The sequence below is a fragment of the Plecotus auritus genome (genome assembly GCF_963455305.1).
Source record: "Plecotus auritus genome assembly, chromosome: 2".
Taxonomy (NCBI): domain Eukaryota; kingdom Metazoa; phylum Chordata; class Mammalia; order Chiroptera; family Vespertilionidae; genus Plecotus; species Plecotus auritus.
Genome location: NC_137771.1, coordinates 197,670,762 through 197,681,963, shown reverse-complemented (window position 1 = coordinate 197,681,963; position 11,202 = coordinate 197,670,762). Strand labels below are relative to the sequence as shown.

Sequence of the window (11,202 nt, the reverse complement as noted above, 5' to 3'; positions counted from 1 at the left end):
TTCCATGAATCTAGGCAGACGTGTGACTGCTTCGATCAATAGAGGAGAATAGGAGTGATGGTGTACACATTCCAAGGCTGGGCCATAAAAGCCCATGCAGCTTCTGCCTAAGTGTCTTGGAACATTTGTTCTCTGAATGCTACCATGTGTCCTCTATCTCAGAATGCAGTGACCACATTGTGAGAAGCCCAAACCACACGGAAAGACCTCATGCAGGTTCTCCAGCCAACTGGCCCCACAGAGCCCATGCTTTGAGTTATCCTAGCCCACGTACCAGGCAGGTGAGTGAAGAAGTCATGGATGGTTCCAGCTCTCAGCTGTTTGAGTCTCCTCTGATCATTTGAGTCTCGCCAGCTAAGGTCCCAGATATTGTGGAGCAGAGACAAGCCATCTTTTTCTGTCCCATCTGAATTCCTGTGAACATAATAACATAATTATTGCTTTACACCACTACATTTGGGATAGTTTGTTGTGCAGCAGTAAAACAACTAAAGCATTGCCTTCATCTGTCCTGTCAGTTATAGCCTGGTCAGCTCTGAACCCTCCACAGGTTGGGCTGGTAGTATAAGAGCACTGACTAAACTCCTTTTCCCTAAAGAAAAGGACCTGGCCCTAACCGGTTTGGCTCAGTGGATAGAGCGTCGGCCTGCGGACTGAAAGGTCCCAGGTTCGATTCCGGTCAAGGGCATGTACCTTGCTTGTGGGCACATCCCCAGTAGGAGGTGTGCAGGAGGCAGCTGATCCATGTTTCTAACTCTCTGTCCCTCTCCCTTCCTCTCTGTAAAAAATCAATAAAATATATTTAAAAACAAAAAGAAAAGGGCCTGAGGGTGGGTGGCTATTACCATATCCAGAATCAAAAACGTGCTTCAAGTGGATTTCAGCTTCTGGACATGTTTTGAACATTTGGCTCTCACCCTGTGTGCTGAGTCTGTCCTACTGACATGCTATCCTGGCCAAGGACTGAATCCAATCTGGTTGGCTGACAGCAGTGACCTCCCAACTCATTATTGTCACTGCCCTTTCTTAGGGCTGGACCTTGCCCCTGCCATCCCTCATACTGACTGACAGGTCCACTGAACCTACAGCAGCCACGGCATCACCAGAAGTGGACCGGAAGCCCTGGTTCCCATTCTACCCTCTTGTTCAGGACCACTCAAAGATCTATTCTAATCCAGGCTGCCAGCCAAGCTTTGCCTTCATGGACTTGGTAATTTGGACTCTGGCCCCTCCTTAGAAGCAAACAGCTCTTTCTTCACTCCCAGCCATCCTACCCAATATGTTCCTTCTCCTTAGCAAGGTTTCTTCTAACAGCAGATACTCCTGCAGAGATAAGGAGGCAGAGTAAGCAATGTGAGGCGGTGTAAGCAAGGTGGGGCAAGTGGGTCTCCAGGCAAGCTGAGAGGAAGAGACAGCCAGAACTCTTAGGACCACTGTGATGGAGTTTCTGGCATCCAGTCCCAAGCATCATGTTGAAAAGCAGGCAGGCACAGCCACCATGTTTTGCTAGATCGGTCCTGTGCAATGGGAGGGCATTTCTCCTAGTTGTTATGTAAAACTTCCAAGCCTGGGTCTCTGGTTCTCCCAGAGATCTGTAAAGGGCCTACTTTTTTTTTTAAGGCAACAGATCTTTATTAAACACCTGCAAAGTTACTAGGAGGAGGCCATGATGCTGAGCACACTGTCAAAGTCCATCTTCTCCATGATGTTCTTGGGCTACACATGAAGATCCAGCCCCATTCATCAGCCCTCCAGCTTACTTGCTCACCACACCTCTATTTTAGCTGACTGTCCGGGTCAGGTCTCCAAGCATCTCCACCAGCAGCCAACGATGATGTGCTGATAAGTAATATCCACAACATGGCAGATAAATTAGATAAATTTCTGGGCAGAATCTTCAAAACCAGTTATATCTTCCAAAAGTTACATGTTTTCATCCAGGGCTTGCCAGAAGGCCTGGAAGTGGCAGTTCTCAGAGGTACAAAATCTGGGCCATTCTTCTTGATGGGCCTGGTCAATCGTGAAGTTACTGTGAGGCAGGCCGCGTGGTGAGAGCCTTTAGCAGGATCTGGGCGGTGATCATGGCCTGAAAGAAGACTGGATAGAACTGCTACCACTTCAGGACAACCAGGCTGGCTTCCAGATCATAGGCATTCTCCTTGGTCTGTGTCTCTACATAGTGCTCCAAGGAGGCCAGGTTCTCAGAACTGTGTCCTTGAGCAACTTGTCCACGTTCACTCTCATCTGCTCAAACTCTGCTGTGACTGCTGTCGCTTTCCACGCGAGGGATGGAGCAGAAGTACCGGCAGGTGCGGGGTCCTCGAGGACTAGAAAAGGAAGTGATCTGGCCTAGTGTCTGCTTAAACTAGCCAGAATGGATTATTTTGTCTGGAATTAAGAGCACTGAATTTACCATCTTCCAACATGTTGTGATCTTTGAATCATTCAGAAAATCCTACAGCCATAGACTGTTTATTTAATTCTTGTTCATAGATCCTGACAGATAGTACTATTAATACTGAAGATTATCATGAGCTCTACTGTACTAGTAGAACATTAACAAGTACCATTCAGTAATGTTAAAAACAATGACCAGACATAATAAATGTATTATTGATAATAAAAGGCTTTCGCTGTTAAAAAGCAAATTTATGGTTTACTTTAAAATTTTTATTTTCATCTCCCTTTTGGCATTTCTACTTTGGGGGGAGGTTTAAAAGAGTTCACAATAATACACATATGTAATTTATGAGCATTCTGGAAATACATGAAAAAAATACTGAATAGTATGCATGACCAAAAAAAATTTGGAAACCTCTGCTGTAAATTCAAAGTATTCGTTCTTAAAGAGACTTTACAGAACATCTAATCTAGTAGTTTGTAAAAATGTTTGATGGTAGAAATCTTTCTTCAAAGAAAGCCCCATTACCTAAAACAAACAATATATTTGGTAGGGTCCCTCCTCTGCTATTTTCCTGAAAGGTCCAGAGCAGTGCTATTTGCAAACCGCTGATACTCTAGACCTCTCTCACTTTGCAGGTTAGGAAACTGAGGCCCAAAAAGTAAAGGACTTAGCCAAGATGACTTTTCTATTTGATGACTGAACTGGGGCTCAACCTTCATTTTCTGAATCACTTTTTGGCCAGAGTTCTTTCCATGCTATTACATTATTTCACTGAAATGCTAGTCTGGTGATGCTCTTTTCCTTTGTGTTCTGAGATGTTGAGAGGTGTTTGCCAGTCTGAGTCTGGGGAGTGTCTGAGAAGCTGGAGGGAAGTGTTGGAGAGCCCCTACCCACTACCCAACCCTCAGTATTTCCAAGCAAGGTTGATCCTACAAAAAAACATTTTTAATGAGTTCACCATGTATTTTGTTTCTGCTTCTTCTTGCCTGTTGGCTTTAGTCGAAAGAATCTGGATTGGAAGCTCAGCCAAACATTTTCAACAGATCCAATCGCAGTCACGCTGTCATCCGATAGAAATGTAGCATCACCCGAACCTCTGAGCTCTTGTTCACACATGTGGATTCTAACCAGCAAAGGAATAAACTATAGTGACTACAAGCAAATATCGCTGAACTTCACTGAGATTGATGACAATGGTAATAAAAATAGTCATTTCCATGACCAACACTACCAGTAAGTCAACAGTTAAAAGGGGATAGTTTTAAGAGTAACCAATGCATTAGCTCTTGTCAATGAGATTCCTTTTGGCAGTAATATATGCTGGGGATTAAGTTAAACCAAATGTTTGTAACAATGGAAATGTAGTCATGTTAACAGTTAGGGTTATCGTCCCAAGTGAATATTTACTGTAGTTACATTCAAATTTACCCTTTAACTTACTCTTTTGGACACTGTTTGATCATTTTCATCTCTTATTGATAAATTCCATTTTAGATTCAAACCAGCAGAAAGCATCCTTTGACATTTTAAAAGCCTTGAATTTTATTTTCTTTTAAAATGTTTATGCTTTTTTTTTTAAACTGCTGCTTCTCTGCTGCCTGTGCAGTGGAGGGAGTAAGCAACGAAAGCTCTGTCTGAGAAAGTTCTGTAAGTTTTGCAGCCACATTCGACTCTTCTTGGTGCTCATAACGCTCGGACCAAGTCATGGCTGAACACTACATGGCTTTTTTCTGATTCCTCTTTGATTTTACATCTGCTTTCTGCCACTTGGTTACTTTGTGGCCAGGCAGGTAAGAGGCCCAAAGTTGACTTTATAGCCTGGGAGATTACCTGTTCCCTGTGCCTAGAGGGAGCCAGTGCAGAAAGGCCCATCCAGATATGACCTCACATGAAGCTAACCTTCTGCTGGCTCCTGGGTGACTCTGACTGCGCCTAGGTGCAGAATTCAGCAAGACTACGATCGAGTGTTATGTATCACAAACATACTTTGTTATTTAAAGGACTTCTGAAATTATTCTGTAATAATATTTTTGTTGATTAACATAAAGAAAATTCATTTTGCCCTAGCCGGTTTTGCTCAGTGGATAGAGCATCGACCTGCGGACTGGAGGGTCCCAGGTTCGATTCCGGTCAAAAGCATGTACCTTGGTTGCGGGCACATCCCCAGTGCGGGGTGTGCAGGAGGCAGCTGATCGATGTTTCCAACTCTCTATCCTTCTCCCTTTCTCTCTGTAAAAAAATCAATAAAAATTTTTTAAAAGAAAATTTTAAAAAAATTAATTTTATCTCATTAAGCCAATATGTGACACTTGCTCATGTTTTTAATCTGTAGAATAAATGGAGGAGGATGATAGGGAATTTGCACTTTGGGTTGCTTTGCTAAGGTTTTCTTTGATTACTTTTGATCATATACACACAAGGGTGATGTGTATTCCTCCACACAGAGGAGAGAGGCCCCATGAATGACCCAGGACTTGTGAGCTTTGAGAGGGCCCTCACAGAGCCTTGCCATGCTGCTGAGCTTGTCCTTCCCTTTCCCAGACTGCCACACCACAGCAATGTTCGTAGCAATGGAAATGTCCTTCTGTAAACAGTTGGAATTATGGTCCCAGTTAATATTTACTATAGTTACATTCAGATTACCTTTTTGAACACTGTTTGATCAGGGAAGGAAGAAACCCTTGCTCATTCCCAGGTCACTCCCAGGCCACCATATAAACATCAGTTGTTCCGTGGCCCTGCTCCTAGATAATCACTGGTCCTCAAGTGTGAATTGATTGTCCATCTGCTGTTACATCGTGGGTTTTATAGTGAGTTGCATCTATAATCACCTACAAAGCTCTATTAAAACACTGACGCTGAGGCTCCATGCAAAACCAACTGAATCAGCACTTTTGGTGGTGGGGCATGAACAACATTATGTGTTAATAGCTCCCCTGAAGATTTCCACTTAAGTACTCTCCCTGCAATGTCTTTGATCTCATAGAGATCTTTGATCCATTGGCCCAATTGCCTTTTTCACCATTCATCACTTTCTTGTGTTATGATATACAGATTACCATAGTCTGTAATTATAATCATAGGCAAACATTCTATGTCTCCCCACTGTAACATTTCCCTAGTAAACTCCCCTAACACCATTAAACTCACTGTTACAATACTCCAGGCCTGGACCAGATCTCCCAAAGATTTCATATGTTTATAGAAAAACATATAACCAACCATGTTGGCTGTTTTAACTTTAAAACCAACACAAATCTCAGTTGGGCCCACAGCACAGTTCAAAACCCCTATTAATGCTTTCAGATGTTCACTTCATACATGTCTTCTATTTTCTTCCCCAAATCTCCTATATTCTCTTCTTCTCCCCACCAATCTTGGCAAATGCCTCATAATTCATTGGGAAAAATACAGATATCAGACCGAATTCCTCATCTTCCTAGCTCCAAATCTACAAAACATCTGTATCCAGACTCTCTGCCCTCCACCTACTAGCTATGGATAAAATGTTCCTATTTCTATCAGATACCAACCTCCCATTTCTGCTCTTGATCTCTTCTCCTTCTGTCTTTTGAGGGACTTCATCCTTCCCTTCATAGCAATGCATTGTCAAGTTCTTCCATTTTTACAAATATGCTTCAGTATCTTCCATCTTAAAACAAAACACATGTTCCTTAACTCTACATCCACCTTGGCTGTCACACCATATCACTGCTTCTCTTCACTTTAAAACTTTTTTAAAGAGTTGTTTTGAGTGTCACTCCCCACTTCCTCAATATTTCAGTGAAAACAATATTATCAAGGTTGTCTTCCAAACAACTTTTCTTGGATATCTTAAAGGAACCTAGACTTAATATGTCCACAAACAATTTCTTTTTTTTAACTCCAAAAAATAATCTGGTCCTTTGCCAGTCTTTCCATTTAACTCAATCGCACCTCATCCAATTAGTTCAAGCCTTGATCCATCTCTTTTTCTCACACCCCATATGCAATTCATCAAAATGTTTTATTGGCTGTTCTTCCAGAATATATCCTGAATCCATTCACTTCTCTCCATTTCCTATCACTCCAATCAATCACCATCATTCTTCATTTGGACTTATCCAACAGCCTCCTCCCATCTCCACTCTTACCTCACAATGTTCATTTTCTACACAGCAACATGTGTGTGTTTAAAAACAGATGAGATCATGTCCAACAACTTGCCATTACACTTAGAATAAATCCAAACATTCTTCAGGCCTGATGGACCTGGCTATTGCCTTCTCATCAAACCTCATCTTAGATACCTACTCCCACCTTAGCTCCAACATGTATGTTTTTCAGTTACTCCAGAAAATCCCAACACCTTCACTCCTGCTGGGTCTCCTAAAATGCTTGCCTGCCTTGGCTGATCAATGATTCTCTCTCATCATTGATGCTTCTATCTCTCTCTTTCTCTCCCTTCGTCTCTCTGAAATCAATAAAAACATATTTTTTTAAAAGATTATAGCATTGAAAAGCATTAAGATTTTTTAAAATAATAATAAAATAAAATAAAATAAAACGCTTGCTTTCCAGACCTTCTGTTGTCCAGCTCCTTATCTCAGCTCAACAGTCACTTTCTCTCCCTGACCATTCATTCTAAGCAGTCACCACTTTTTATTATGTTACTTTTTATTTTTATAACCCATCACTTTTTATTATGTTACTTCTTTTTTTTTTTTTTTCATGGCACTTGTTCAACAAATTAAGTGATTTTAGTTGACATCTCAAGAGCAGATAAAGCTAGTTTTAAAGATATTCTCCAGGGATTTATTTAATAAGGAAAAGCCTTTGGGTGAGATAAACCCTGAGGAAGTCTGAAAACAATACCTTGTCATTAAGGGCAGTGCCTGGGTTGCACAGGTAAGTATTATTGACTTCCTCGAATGTCCTTCTGAAAGATTTGAATTTTGGTGGGTATAATCAGTATTTTAGCTCTAGCTCTAACATCCAGATTCTTTGACTAAGGTGCATGCCCAAAAGAATTTTGGATCATATGCTTTATGTTCCTCTATCTCAGCAAGAAGCCACCAACTCAGGGGACTTCTTTCTTCTTTCTTGCCAATGTTTAAACTATCAGTATCTGGCTTGGAACAAGTTTAGTGATTATCTAAGAACTCTGGTCTTTACTTCTCATAGAGTAAAAGCCCTTCCATGGTTAATTTAAGAAGTGGTTATTTTTCCACTAAACTTCCTTTCAATAAAGAAGTTCAAAAAACTAATTTTGCCTCTTTCCAAGTGATAACACCACAAGCCACTTTGAGGAGCTAATTGGGAAATATCCATTTTGAATTCTTGATACCACTGACAAATGAGAAATATACATGGATAATTTTCCTTTACTGCTAATGGGTATCAAACAGCACATCTACCTAATAAAAGAGAAAGATGCTAATTGAATGTACCTCCGTGATGCCCACCAGCCAATCATGAGTGAGTATGCAAGTTAACCCATCAAGGATAGCAGATTAATTTGCATACACAGGCGCCAAGTGGCCAGGAGCGGGGTCGGATGCTTGCGTCATTGCCATGGTGATGATGCAGGCATTCAGCACTACCCCAGCCACTCCGAGCCTCTGGGCAGTGTGGAAGGTGGAAAGGCAGCTCTGGGCTGGAGCAGAAAGGCAACTCTGGCCAGAGTGAAGGCAATGCTGGCAGCCAGGGGAAGCAAGGCCCATTCTTGCACGAATCTTCGTGCATCAGGCTTCTAGTGCATTATAAAATAAAGTTCTCATCTCTACTATAATAATAGAGGTGTTGAAGGAGGGGTTAATTCACAAAATCAGGAATCAGTGTTCAGCCAATAGTAATTGTAATAATTATCACCATCAGCTTGATCAGTCCTATGGGGCATAAGTCAGGACCTAAAGTAATGCATTTTTATCTAAGATGATGAAAAATTTTACCTGAGATCCAGAGCAGCCTCTCAAGGAGCCAAGTTTGATGACTGCCACAGGCAACAGTTAATATATTGAATTCCTAAGTCAGAATTATTGTTTTAAGTGTTTTCTGAGTGAAACCATTTTCGAAGGAATCTGAAATTTCATTCTCATGTTGAAAAATCTTTACGGGTTCTATGTATGAAATGGAAACAGAACAAATGTAGATAAATGATTAGAAATTTATTAAGCAAGGAAGGTAATATCAACAGCAATATATATTTCAGAGAAATGGAGACCAACCTCCACTTCCTGGTTTGGGGTGCCATTTAAAATAACATGCAAGAGAATGACTGGTGGTGGTGGGTAGATGCTGGAATAAGATCAGGCATCATGGTTTACAGAATCTATACTAATAAAAGAGTAATATGCTAATTAGACCGGGAGACCTTCCAGACAAAGCCATGGTGGTGGGGCAGGTTGGGGCGAGTAGGCCAGCAGGGGGGGCAGTTGGGGGCAAGCTGGCCAGTGGGGGATGGCAGTTGGGGGCGAGCAGGCTGGCAAGGGGGGGGCAGTTGGGGACAAGCAGGTTGGTTTGGGGGGGCAGTTGGGGGTGAGAAAACTGGCAGGGGGGCAGTTGGGGGTGAGCTGGCCAGCGGGGGTCGGGGGGAGTTGGGAGTGAGCTGGCCAGCACGAGGGAGCAGTTGGGATGCAAGCAGGCTGGCAGGGCAGGGCAGCGCAAATGGGGGGGAGCAGGCCAGCAGCGGGGGGCATTTGGGAGGGGCAGTTGGGGGCAATCAGTCTAGCAGAGGTGGGCAGTTAGGGTGATCAGGGAGGAAGTGGGGGGACAGTTGGGGTTGATCAGGCTGGCAGGCAGAGTGGTTAGGGGCAATCAGGCAGGCAGGCAGATGAGTGGTTAGGAGCCAGCGGTCCTGGATTGAGAGAGGGATGTCTGACTGCTGGTTTAGGTGCGATCTAAACTGGCATTCGGATATCCCCCGAGGGGTTCCAGATTGGAGAGGGTGCAGGCCGGGCTGAGGGACACACCCCCTTCACAAATTTTGTGTACCTGGCCACTAGTAAAACCATAAAATCTCAGAATTGAAATGAATCTGAGGCTTGAATCCCATTTTTAACATTAAGGTGAACCTTTACTATGTATCAAGCATGAGGTGTATTCAGGGTTCAGAAATAAGGGCTTGGGATCTATCTTTAAAGATATAATAGTCTTGAATAAGACTATCAGTTAAGATGCAATTCAAACAAAACAATCCTGGTCCTGTTCAGGTAGCTCAGTTAGTTAGGGTGTCATCCTGATATATCTCTCTTTCTTCTCTTTGATTCAGCAGCCCGTAAGCAGCTCCAGGCTATCAGCAGCTTCAGAAGTTCCAATAAAGTTTTGAGTATGGTCCAGCCTGCATGGCTCAGAGGTTGAGCATCGACCTATGAATCAGGAGGTCACAGTTCCATTCCCGGTAAGGGCACATGTCTTGGTTGTGGGCTCTATCTCCAGTGTGGGAAGTGCAGGAGACAGTTGACCAATGATTTAATTTAAAAAATATTTTTTAAAAAAATTCTGGGAGAAAGCAAAATGGCGACATAGATGAACACCTAAACTGCTGCCTTGCACAACAATTTCAAAACTATAGCTAAAAGACAGAACGAACATCATCCAGAACCACAGGAAAGCTGGCTGAGTGGAAATTCTACAACTAGAAAGAAAGAGAGGGGCACACGGAGACTCAGAGGAGCTGCAAAAGGCTGAGGTATGGAGACATGTGCACAGAGAGGACGGGTGGTGAGTGTCTGGCTAGCTCTCTCTAGCAGGAGGGAGATTGGAAGCTCCTGACTGCACTGAACCCCAGTTCCGACTGCACTGAACCCCAGTTCCAGGCAAGACCCTGGGGTCCCAGCCTCATACGGGGGGAGTCTGGACTGTCAGGAAAAGAGAGGAGTGCACGGAAACTCAGGGGAGCCGTGAAAAGCAGAGGTCTGGAGGCACACATGCAAGTGCGCGCAGAGAGGACTGACTGCTGAGTGTGCTGCTGGCTTTCTCTAGCGGGAGGAAGACGGAAGCTCCTCACTGCGCTGAACTCCAGTTCTGGATGAGAATCTGGGAATCCAGATTCATTGGGGGAGAAACTGGACTATCTGGCAGCAGGCGAAACTCGAGGGCAACTTTCTCTCAGAGGTGCTTACAGTGATTACCGAGGGACACTGAGACCCAGGGGCCTCATAGGGCAGGGCTGACTGAAAGCCAAGGCTGTCTGCTCAGCCCTGAGACTCCGCCCCATCCAAAATGAGCACAAAGGCTTTTGCAATTTTGCAAGACTTGTCTCATAAGGCTGTCTCCAGCACAGAAGTTCTCCCGGCATAGACAGAGCTGATCCTCACAGCCAAATGGCCCGGAGGTCAATTCCTCCCAGTGATACCAACAACAATCAAGACTTAACTACAATAAGGCTGTACACACAGTCCACAAAGGGGTGCACCAAGAGTGTCCACTTCAGGTAACTGGGGAGGCTGAGCCACTGCGCCATATAGGACACCTAACACACAAAGCTACTCTACCAACTCAGGGAAGCAGCGAAAATGAGGAGACAAAGAAACAGATCACAAACGAAAGAAATGGAGGAAAGCAAACGACTGGATAGAGTTCAAAACCACAGTATAAGGTTTTTCAAGAATTTCCTAGAAAAGGTCGATAAAATTAGTGAGACCCGCCCTAACCGGTTTGGCTCAGTGGATAGAGCGTCAGCCTGCGGACTCCAGGGTCCCAGGTTCGATTCCGGTCAAGGGCATATACCTTGGTTGCGGGCACATCCCCAGTAGGGAGTGTGCCGGAGGCAGCTGATCAATGTTTCTCTCTCATCGATGTTTCTAACTCTCTGTAAA

The 11,202-nt window shown here is 43.6% G+C and overlaps 1 pseudogene across 1 annotated transcript; it reads right to left on the bottom strand.

Annotated features, from left to right (window-relative positions):
- Nucleotides 1-1,653: 1,653 nt before the first annotated feature.
- On the bottom strand, nucleotides 1,654-2,426 carry LOC308241305 (eukaryotic translation initiation factor 3 subunit K-like; annotated as a pseudogene). The gene is made up of 2 exons: nucleotides 2,414-2,426; nucleotides 1,654-2,327 (listed from the first exon to the last, which is right to left on the bottom strand). The product of its transcript is annotated as a eukaryotic translation initiation factor 3 subunit K-like (transcript).
- Nucleotides 2,427-11,202: the final 8,776 nt, after the last annotated feature.